Here is an 11714-nt window from a genome sequence, read left to right as displayed (position 1 = left end):
CAAGAGGAGAAAACAGAAGAGCAGACGCCCTTAACAAGTTAGCGTAAACATGTTTCGATCACTTGTCTAAAAAGGTCCTAGTGGAAGTGCTCAAAGAAAGAAGTATAGATGAATGGTGGGTACACACCCTAGTACCGGCCCGACACACATGGATGTCATCGATAGTGAAATACCTGTAACACGACATTTTTCCAGACAACCACGAAGAAGCTAGAAGAATACGGTTCAAAGCACCGTTGTACGTAATCATGGACAAAGTATTGTACTGGAAGGGATTCATGACACCATGGTTAAAATGTGTAGAGGAAGCCAAAGGAAAGGAGGAACTCCGAGAGACGCACGCCGGCTCAGCGGGCGCACACGAAGGGGCAAGGGCCCTTATATGGAAAATACTTCGAATGGGCATATACTGGCCGACCATACACCGAGATGCGTCGGAAGTAACACGAATGTGTGTAGAGTGTCAGACATACTCCCCAGTCCAAGGGAATCCTCAGACGCCTTTAAAAAGTATCTCTAGCCCGTGGCCCTTCTATTAGTGGGGAATTGACATCGTTCGGCCGTTCCCAGACGCCCTAGGAAAAGTAAAGTATCTGGTAGTCGCGGTAGATTACTTCACAAAATGGATAGAAGTTGAGTCTTTGGCATGCATATCTGGGAGGCAGATGATAAAGTTTTTGTAGAAAAATATTATAACAAGGTTTGGAATACCGTAGATACTCATCAATGATAATAGATTGCAGTTTGCCGAGAACCCATTTCGAGGTTGGTGTGCTGACAAGGGAATTGAGCAACGATTCACGTCGGTAGCACATCCCCAAGCAAATGGCCAAATAGAAGTGTCCAATAGGACGTTGGTAAATGGAATTAAGAAGCGCTTGGGAAAAGCTAAAGGAAATTGGGTCAAAGAGCTACCAGTAGTGCTATGGTCGTACAGGACGATGCCAAGAGTGAGCACAAAAGAGACTCCTTTCAGCTTAACCTACGGCATGGAGGCGATGCTGTAAGTAGAGTTGATGGTCGGGTCGCTCTGACCGACCCATTTCGAAGAAGCAAGAAATAACAAAGATCTATGAACAAACTTAGACCTCATCGAAGAGAAGCGTGGATGGTCAAACTTTCGTCAGACAACTAACAAAAATGATGTGGAAAGGTAATATAACCAAAGGGTCAAAGAGAAAGTTTTCAAAGTAGGGGATTACTCCTGAGGCGAAATGAGGCAAGCCAAGCCCAACCACAAAGAAAGCTAGGCCCCACGTGGGAAGGACCGTATAAGGTCATTGAAGCCCATCGCAGCGGCACATACTTGCTCGAAACGATGGAAGGAAGGAAAATCCCAAGAACATGGAATGCCAGAAACTTAAGGAAGTTCCATTTCTAACTTGCCACTCGGATTGATCACCCGGGGGACATTCAACGCCGAAGGCTCAGTGCACTTAGGCGTGAATTTCCTTTTACAAAGTAGTCAATGTAACTGCAAGGCTAAACAACCGTTTTGTTAAAATACTTAGTGTATTTGAATGGCCATCCTATTAAAATATTCAGCGTATTCAAATTTAAATACTTAGTGTATTTACAAGGCTCAGAATAGCCATCAAACTAAAATACTTAGTGTATTTACAAGGCTCAGAATAGCCATCAAACTAAAATACTTAGTGTATTTATAAGGCTCAGAACAGCCATCAAACTAAAATACTTAGTGTATTTATAAGGCTCAAAACAACCATCAAATTGAAATACTTAGCGTATTTACAACCACGTTATACGGGTTACGTTAGTGCCTGACGCTCCAACATGCATAATAGCTGGCGAATCCCCTGAGCCTAGCGATTGGAAACAATCACCCATCACCACATTACAAAGAAACGATAACAGGGGTCGAAAACAAAACCATGAGCACAAAATACAATAGATCACAAGAGAAAACAACAAATACCATTCATATTGAAAAAAACTGACGAGTTATTACAAACAAGGTCGGGAAGGCCACCACTATCAAACCATACGATAACAAGTTACAAAAGCTTCAAAATTTTCTTTCACACCCCTGAGGGGCAGCACACGGTATATAAGTACCTTAAGAATCAACTGGGTCAACACCACCAACATCGCTTCTCACTACCACACCACCACCACCACCACCATCACCATTGCCGCCGCCACCGCTGTTGCCATCGCCATCGCCATCGCCACCATCGCCTTCACGGCTTCACCATTGCCACCAGATCCATCAATTAGCATGCCATCGGGAATTTCATCAACCTCATCCAGGACGCAAAGCTGCCACATACCCTCCATGTCCGAATGCCCCAAGCCCAGGAGGGAAGCATGATCCATAGTAGAAAACGCAAGCAGGGCATCATTGAGGCTAGTAATATGGCTGGACCAGGAGTCACTGACATTGGGGTCATAAGAGTCGGAATCCACCTCAACTTTCAGCCTGCTGCGGCCAGACTCTTCACCGACGACGAATGCGACATGCCTGATCCAGCTCACAGCACCAGTGAAATCCAGATGCTCAATTATCTTGTCCATAATGCGCATAACTCCCACCTGTAAGAGCCAATCCTAGTCGCGTCGAGCAGCTTCCGCCTCAGCTCGAGCCTCCTCAAGGAGCTTATCACGATCACAGGCATCATGCTCCAGGCTCTCATTTTGAATCATGAGCCCTTCGTTGACCTGGGTCAAGGAGTCTACTTTGGCTTCCAGGACAAATCGAATTTCTTATGCAATAGTTTTCTCCGAAGCAAGTGGAGCACACCTCTGGTCAAAGCCGTGAACATCCTTTTCGAGCTCAGCAATCTGGTGTTTCAGATTGACCTCCTGGACACCACAACCTGTATGGGCAGCTTCCATCACGTTAAGCAGCTGGATCCGGTGGGCACCAGCGAAAAGATAGAACATGGCCTGGGCAGCAACATAAGACATATTATGAGCCAAGGCGGGGCTACCCATGGCCTCCATATCGGCGACAACAGAAGGTGAAAATGCATGGCGAGCAAATTCTACAGCGTTGGTGCGGACAGAAAAACGAGATTCATTTCTCAAACTTCAAGCAGGAACAAACACATTAGATCCATAATCACCCCTAGGGACCCCCCTCGTGAGGTGGGGTTTGATGTAGCTCAGTACCAACGGGACCCCCGGGGGGTTGAACAGGAACAATGGGATGCTTGATCGCCCCTCGACCCCCTCTGACTGTTGTGCGTCGTCATCAGGGATCACAACAACTGCCTCTGGTGTAGAGGAGATCGAGTTCAATAAACGAGTAAAGTTGTGTCCCGATTAAACTCGCCTCCCGATTTTAAAAACATCGGTGGAGGACTCCCCCATGGCCAAGACGGCCTTCCTCTTAGCAATGGCCCGCCGGACGTCAAAAATGATGCCATCTTTGCTGTCCTCGACTATCTCTGTATGGCCAGAACCGGCAGCAAAAGATGGAGCAACCGTCGAGATAGGTTGGGCGGCCAATGGAGGTTCCCCGACAGTCGCCGAAGATTTTTCCACAACCGGCGACACTGGAGAAGCAGCCACGGCGAGCCCATCGGCCTAGAAAGGCAAAGGAAGCGTTTCAAGTAGATCAGTTTCCCGATGCTCCATTTTCCCCGAATACCAATTCCACAGGACCTCGTCCATCGAAAGAGGAGATTCAACGCCTGTAAAAGCGAAAACAAGTCAAGACCAAAATGGCCAAACATGAAACTCTCCCTCGTTCTTTTCCAGCAAACAAAAAAAGGGGGAGGGAGAAGGAAATATAGTAGAACTACTCACTAACAGTAACAGTGTAGAAGATGGGCATCTTCCCCCAATGCCAGGAAGGGCTCATACCAACACTAGCGAGCAAAACCTCTGAATACTCCTCATGCACAACTTGAATAGTCCTCAGGAGACCAGAAATAGCTTGGTTGTGAGGGTATATCTTAGGAGTAACATCAGCAAAGTTTTTCGCCCTGTACCACCCACGGCCGACCCGATCTTGGTTGACCCACAACCACTTGTCTTGCAATTTCTTGGGGGTCTTATCGTCAGGAACCAAGGTTTGCCCCCCTCTATGAACAGAGAATGTATATTTGTCGCCTATAGCACAGAACCTGAAGAAGTACTTGAAGACGAAGTAATTGGGAAGCATCCCATTGGCTCGACAGATCATCTCAAACGCCACTACTTTGTTGACTGCATTTGGAGTGAGCATTTGGATGCTACACCCATTTTTCCTGCAAAAGCTCCTCTTGAAAATCAGTGAAAGGGAGGCGCAGACCAGTGTCGAGGGTTTTCAGATAAACACCCACCTTGCTTGGGGGAGGAGATAAGATCATCGAATCAGGCAATGGGAACTCAACCCCGTCAGCCGGAGAAAGGCCATAAGCATCACTAAGGAGCTTGAATTCAGCTTCAGATGGAATGGTACCAGATTGAGTAGCCATAGGACCAAGAGAAAAAACCCTAGAAGAAGAAGGAAAAGAAAAGAGAAAGAAGTGGCGTGAATAAGTAACGCCTTTGACTTTATAAAGAATAAGGAAAGGCGGGATATTCAAAATCCCTGACGTGATGATGTAACTGACTGCCATAATGGGCAGTGACGTCGCCGTAAAAATCGAAGCGATGATTGAATCGGAGCTCGACGCGTGTACCGAGCAGTTAAGTCTAGAACATAATAGCTAGCCTAGCAACACTATAACTACTTGACTAGGGGACTTGATGACGTGCCCTTAGCGCGCACGAAGAAGCCGCACCCGACATGTTAAGCCCGACAGAACCTAGCACCTGTCAGTGCCCCTAAGAGCAGGGAGCTCGCGGAGAAAGGCTCGGCCCCGCCAGGGGCACCTTCCACATTAGGAAAAATGTAACGATCACAGGTGACAAGGCAGATGCTCAGATCATTACCGTCTGAACCAATCGTTGGCTCTGACATATTAAGGAGCACGATCGCCCAAATCAGCGTCCCCGATCCTGTCGGGTCTGACGCCCTTGTCCCGTACGGACTAGCAGAAGGACTCAGTATAAAAGGCCACCCCAGGTGCCTTGGGAAATAAGTTATCTTCTCTCAGTTTACTCACAATACAATCGCAAAGTCTATCCACTGACTTAACCGTCAGAGCATTTTCCCGGGAGCCTCCTCCCAGAGAACGACTGACGATCCTTTCTCGTTGTGACCTTGCAGGTTCACCGGAATCACCAAAGGCGTAAAGCACCATCTTAGTGGAACTAGGTCACATCACCATGATACAACGATGAAGAAAACTTTTTCGAGACCATTAAACGTAACTATAGTTGGACTTTCAATCGTTTAGTTTCGAAGCATCAATATGTAATCAAATATTTCAGTGTGATTGTACCCCTATGATGTGTGGACTTGTACCCTTCTGAAGTATGGACTTGTACCCCTCTACTATATGCAAAAGAGAGCTTCTTTAATTATCAACCTTACAACATGGATTGCCTCCATATATAAACCTAAATATCTATTCATCCTTCCTCATGCATGGGGATGAATTTTCATCACCAACTTAAACGTACTTTGGTGATTAATTTCTCATTCACCAATATTTGTTTCGGACATTCAATATACCATAACAAAGGTATAATGAAGGGCAACGTAAACATAAACGTACTTTTTTGTTTTGAGCTTGGATAAGACACCATATCTACATAACACCATTGTTTTGCAACAATGACTACCACCTTAGCCAACATAACTATAATGGGATTAACTAAAATAATCATGTCATTTTATTAATAAACAAAAAATCAATCTTTTCTGATACATTACACGTGAGACAGAAATTCAAAAGTTGAAACAACTAATATGTGGCATCCCAATTTTTTACGGCCCATTTTTTTTCTTTATGCTTATTTAATTCAAAGTATTCTTTTATTGCAGAATTTGTTCCCAAAACATTATTTCAATGTGAGATAACAAGGTATTTCTGAAGAAATGATTTTCATTAATATATAAAAACTTGGGATGTCATAACTGATACAAACATAAGACTAAACTTGTCTTAACAGGCCTTACAACATCTTATTATACTAATGGCCTACAGCTCCTCGAATCTCTAATCAGATCCAAACATCACTATCTAAGTACCTTCGTACCGCTACCTGTGATATAAAGAAACTGTGGGTCAGGTGTGGGAGCCTGGAAAGCACATAAGGTTTTCAACCCATAATAATTAAGTCTTTTAATTATATATTTTTCCTCAAATAATTAATCTGATTACCCATTCCCGTTATTCTCACTTTTTGATCCTAAAATACTGATCTCAAGAGACCTATCCTAAGGATCATCATAAGCAACGAGTAGACAATACTGCTTCGGGGATTCCATAGCAATTCATATCAATAAGAAAACCGGGGGGGGGGGGGTAGAGTACATCAATGAACGTATGGTTCATTAACACCTACATGTTGTAAGTTTGTCAATGTTCCACTGGACTATTTAGAATAGTTCATGGTCGTCATCTATACTCTGCTATATTACTAGATCATCAGTACAGTAGTACTATAAAGCCATGGCCTCTCATCATCATTATTTCATCTTCCTCAACCCTTTTCTACACAATATATTATAAATACCTATACGATTAAATCATGTTATATAATTTCATCCAACACACATATTAACAACACAATTAATAGGCACATATAGCATTTAATCATCTAGATACTACATATCTATATGTAAGATGAAAGTAACTATGCACTCACTTGTTAAAAGTGGATGACTGGTGATTTGGGCAGAGCTTCGCCTAACACTTAAGCTTTTCCTTTTGAAAGACCTAGATACGATTATCACTAAGTCTTAGTCTTATATTCCTCGTGACTATAATGATGATAGTCTAGATTCCTCAATAATTCCAATGAATACTGATATATAGCTGATAAGGAGTAACTATGTAAGATCATATCAGAGGTAGGGTCTGTTTGGTATATAGAGTATACTGTTTGCAAATCCCAATTTAAACACCTCACTAAGGTCTCATTTGCTAATTGTTGTCTGGGAAAGTGTTGTTTGGGAAAGTTTTCTGATTGCGAAAGAAACCATGTTGTTTGATTGTATATCTGATTGACTGTGTTGAATGATGAAAAATAACAATATTACCCTGTTGTTCTATACTGTGATGAATGAAGTTGTTGAATAATTATAAAAACATACAATTGTCATACAAAATCAAATTACACAATAATAAAAAAAATTCAACATGTATCTTCTTTTTTATGTAAATTGAGATTACTGATAAAAATAAAAAATAATAAAAAAAGTTCTACAACTAAAATAAAACATAAAAAATGTCGACTTTTTTTGTTACAAATTAACAGAGAGAAAGGGCACCGATGGAGTAGAAAGGGAAAAAAAGTGGATGAAAAGCGTGTCTTTTTTTTTTGTTAGGGCACAATTGTCCAAAGTTTCATTCAACCCATAAAGACATGGTTTTGGGGATTTCTGGGAAAGACATATCTTACCAGGAAGACCCATTTTTTTTTTGTACAAATCAAATAGTCTTTCCGGCTCATTCAGCCAGAAAGATCGGTTTGGACTTGGAAAGATGTCTATCAAACAGGACCTAAATCTAGGCTAGACATCACCCTCGTAAGTAGATCAATCAATATTATGACATGGAATCACTGATAAATCTTATTTATAGATTCGTAATAACGATAATGAACTTAGACATAAGTTACACCTAAAGTAAAATAAGTGCAGCTTAACTTACATAAATTTCTAACGAAAATCGGGAAAGTCGTGGGCAGAACTCCGAACCGAATGCTTTTATTTGTTGGGCTCTCAGATGCCCTAGAGCTTCGCTAAGATACCCTAAATACTAGAGAATTTCAGAGCTAAGAAGTGGAAATTTTTAGAGAAAGTGTTATGAGGTGTGATTAGAAATGAAGAGCATTTCAAGGTATTTATAGACTAAGTTTTGGGGAGGCACACCGCGCCCATATCCGAGGCGCGTCGCGCCCTAGGTAGGTGAGTACGACTCCTCCGCCGAAAATGTGACACGTGGCAGCATACTATTAGGTCACGTTGTAGGTGGTAGGTACGTGTCCACATTTCAAAAATTCATATCTCACTCATACGAGCTCCGTTTATGTTCTTTATATCCACACGTAGATATTTCTGAGTACTACAACTTTCATTTAGACTTCATCGGCTAGTTCTCATCCGGTTTTAGATTTAACAGTATATGAAGATTACACTGCAAAAGACCATGTAAAATTCACAACTTCTTCATATGGACTCCGCTCTCAACTGTCTTTATATCGACGGACTCCTAATCACGAGATCTTCGACTCTCGTTTAGATTGTTTTGCCTAACAATCAACCGTTTTTAATTTTGATTTTTGTATTGACACAGCCGCGCCGAAATTTTGAAAAATCATAACTTCCTCATATGAAGTTGGATTTAAGCGGTCTCTATATTCACACTCTCGCTTTTACGATTACTACAAATTTCGTTTATATTACTTAGGCTAATAAGCAACCTATCTCCGACTCGCTATTTACTTTACTGTATAGGGTTAAACGCGAAACTTCAAATGATCATAACTTCTTCATACGGAGTCAGATTTTGGCGTTATTTATATGTACGAAATCACCATCACGACTACTACAACTTTCATCAAGGCTATTTATCCTAATTAATACTTTATTTTTAGCATTTATTTTAGCTCTAATTATTAAGTTATTTATAAACGTTATATACACATAAATCACATAAACTTAAATAATTCTTTTTTATTTATTCATGAATGATTACAATTGTTGACTGATGTAAATACATATTTTATTAATTATGCCTAACAAGGAATACAGACGTTACATAATAAATATACTACATGGTATCTTTTTCAATTATGAGATGGAATCACAAACATTAGAATGTAGAAATGGAGAAGATAACTAAGGATTCATCACCTTTGAAAGACATTTAAGACTTCAATTTCATCTAAATCAAGCACAATTCACCTCTGACCTTAGAAATCGCCACCTTCACTTCGTTTCTCTCTCAAATTGTCATTAGGTTCCAAATGAAGAGGGAAAAAGAGAGCTAGTTTCATATCTTTGGTCCATTTACACATTAAGGTATCGTTTGGTACGTAGAACAGAACTGGACTGGACAGAACAAAATTATTTCATAGGCTGTTTGGCATGAATGGAACAAAAACTTAGTCAATGAGACTAAAATTTGTAAATTTAGTCCCACCCAAAAGGGTGGAACCGAATTGGACAACACAAATTAATCTATATAAGGACTAAACTACCATTTCCTCATCTCCCCCAACATCCACTCTTCTCCCCTCCTCTCTCGTCATTGTGCAAATAATAAACATGAACAATTATTTATTTATTACATCTCTCGATCCATCTCTTGTATGTCTACTCAGTTAGGCTACATATTTCTTTGATCTTATTTATGACTTTTCTTTAATCTCCACCTACCGTCTTAAAAAATGACGCAATCACTTATACTCGTATAATGAAATAATTATTACATCTTTTTGGTCGTGGTTCATGGGGCTTCTTCTTTTCAGCTATACCCTCTCCACGAGTTCATTTCGAACGATATAGCTGCTAAGTGAATCAATTTCATTCCAAGAAACATCAAAGCATTTCACGCGCTTTATTATTTTAGATTGTAGACAATTGTAAAGGAAGATTGATTGCTAAAAACTGAAACTAATTTATGGTTTAAAAGAAGGTGATTATGTGTTTACAAAGGAATCAATTTAGAAGAAAAGGAAGGGCGGTTGTAGGTTTTGTGATTTGTTTTCGAAGTATAACATGCTTTGCAAACGTGTGACATTTTTGTTCAAGTTGGAAATTGTGTTTGAGGTTCTAATGATAGGTCACTGTTTGATTTTTTTTTGAACAGAGCATATTGTTGTATATTTTACTGGTCCACCATTTGATATGTATTTTGTTCAAAATTTATTGTTTAAAATTCTATAATTTTGTCATTGAATGGAACAATCTATATTATACATTTCTTTGTTTATTATATTATTATTTTTTTGGAATAAATGTTTAATTTGATTGATAATATTCTGATTTAATTAGAAAACAATAGACACATCGCAATTTAATTAATTGATGACAAATTTTATTAGTTTCATGGTAATGTTCATTATTTTGTGTTATTGATATAAAGATAATATCATAATTTTTTTATCTTTTTGTTCTGTTCCATCGTATTTTTACCAAATGCTGCACATATAGTTTGTTATGTTCTGTCCAGTTCCATCCAGTCCGGTCCACTCTTGTCCATCTGTCAAACGCTACCTAAACGACTCAAGTTCTTATTTTCTCACAAAGATCAGATCTTACTAGAAACTTAATTTTAATTTTTTTATAAATAACCCTTTACCACCATTTAAATGACTTTTCTAGCCCCTCTTATCAAATATACAATTTTAGTCCCTTTACCATACTTTTCAAAATGGGCATTCATCCATATTTCTAACTTAGGAACTTTAACTTATGTTTCTAAGTGTTTAGCTTATTTTAATTAAATCCAAAATACATAGTTTATTTAATTTTAATCCAAGTCAAGCTCACGTTTTTCTATTTTTGGCACAAATAGTCTCTCAATACAAAAATCTTGATCTATCCATATTTATTCTTTTCTTTGTCCTTTAAACTTTAGATTTTCCAACAAAAAGTTATTTAATTATTTCATGTGATTTATTTTGAATTATTTTTATTTTATTTTATTTTCTGAAAATTTCATTTTCTCTACTAAAAATAGGTATAAACGTCTAAGCTCAAAATGAGGATGTTACACCGTGATCTGTGGTTGTAAAATCAAATTACCAGAGATATTCAAATACATTGCACTCACAAGTCAATTTTTCATATGAGGTCTCGACTCTTGAATATTTTCTGATCCTTATAAGGTAATCTCTATAATGTAGAACATACCACGAAAAACAAGCAAGTTGTTGCCGTGTAGTGGTTATCATGTTAGCTTTAGATATCAAGGGTTTGTAGCCTACCGCTATCAGGTGTTTGTGGAAAGATGTCCATCAGCTAAAGGTTGAGGGTTGATGGTTCAAGGCGTTGGAGACGAAATGAGTAGTTTAAGGTGTTGTTTGTTTTTTTGAAGCAAAAATTCATAAAGTCTGCGGACCACCTCTGCAACCCTCTGAAGTAGAAGAGGTGGACCAAACGGCTGCAGACTGTAATAATAAGCGTGTTTGTTTTTTTAACATCTGCATGCTGCTGCAGATATTAAAAAATTAAAATAAACTGATTTTATAAACCGAAAATACTTTTTAATACCAAAAATTTAATAATGTATGACATTTCAGCAATAATTTATGATATTTCAGCAAAAAATAATGATATTTCAACAAAAAAAAATTAAAAATATTTTAGCAAAAAATAATGATATTTCATCAAGAAATTATCATTATTCAATATAAAAAAACGAAAAAAAAATTCAACAAGAATAAACAAAAAAAAAACAAAAAAAATATAAAATAAGATTTCAACAACATATAATCAAGATTTCAGCAAGAAAAAAGAAGAAGAGGTTGGAAGAGACAATACAAGTGCTGCGCCAAACAGAACACGCGCAAAAGTTTTTTACTCTGAAAACTTCTAAAAAACAAACAACTACGAGATTAAAAGTGTTGCGCGTGTGCAACGCCGTGCAGCAATAAGAGGTCTGAAGAGGTCTTTTACAAAAAACAAATAGCACCTAAGAGTA

This window comes from Lactuca virosa, chromosome 4 (genome assembly GCF_052849685.1).
Source record: "Lactuca virosa cultivar CGN04683 chromosome 4, Lactuca_virosa_CGN04683_v6, whole genome shotgun sequence".
NCBI classification, from domain to species: Eukaryota; Viridiplantae; Streptophyta; class Magnoliopsida; order Asterales; family Asteraceae; genus Lactuca; species Lactuca virosa.
This window is presented reverse-complemented; position numbering follows the sequence as displayed.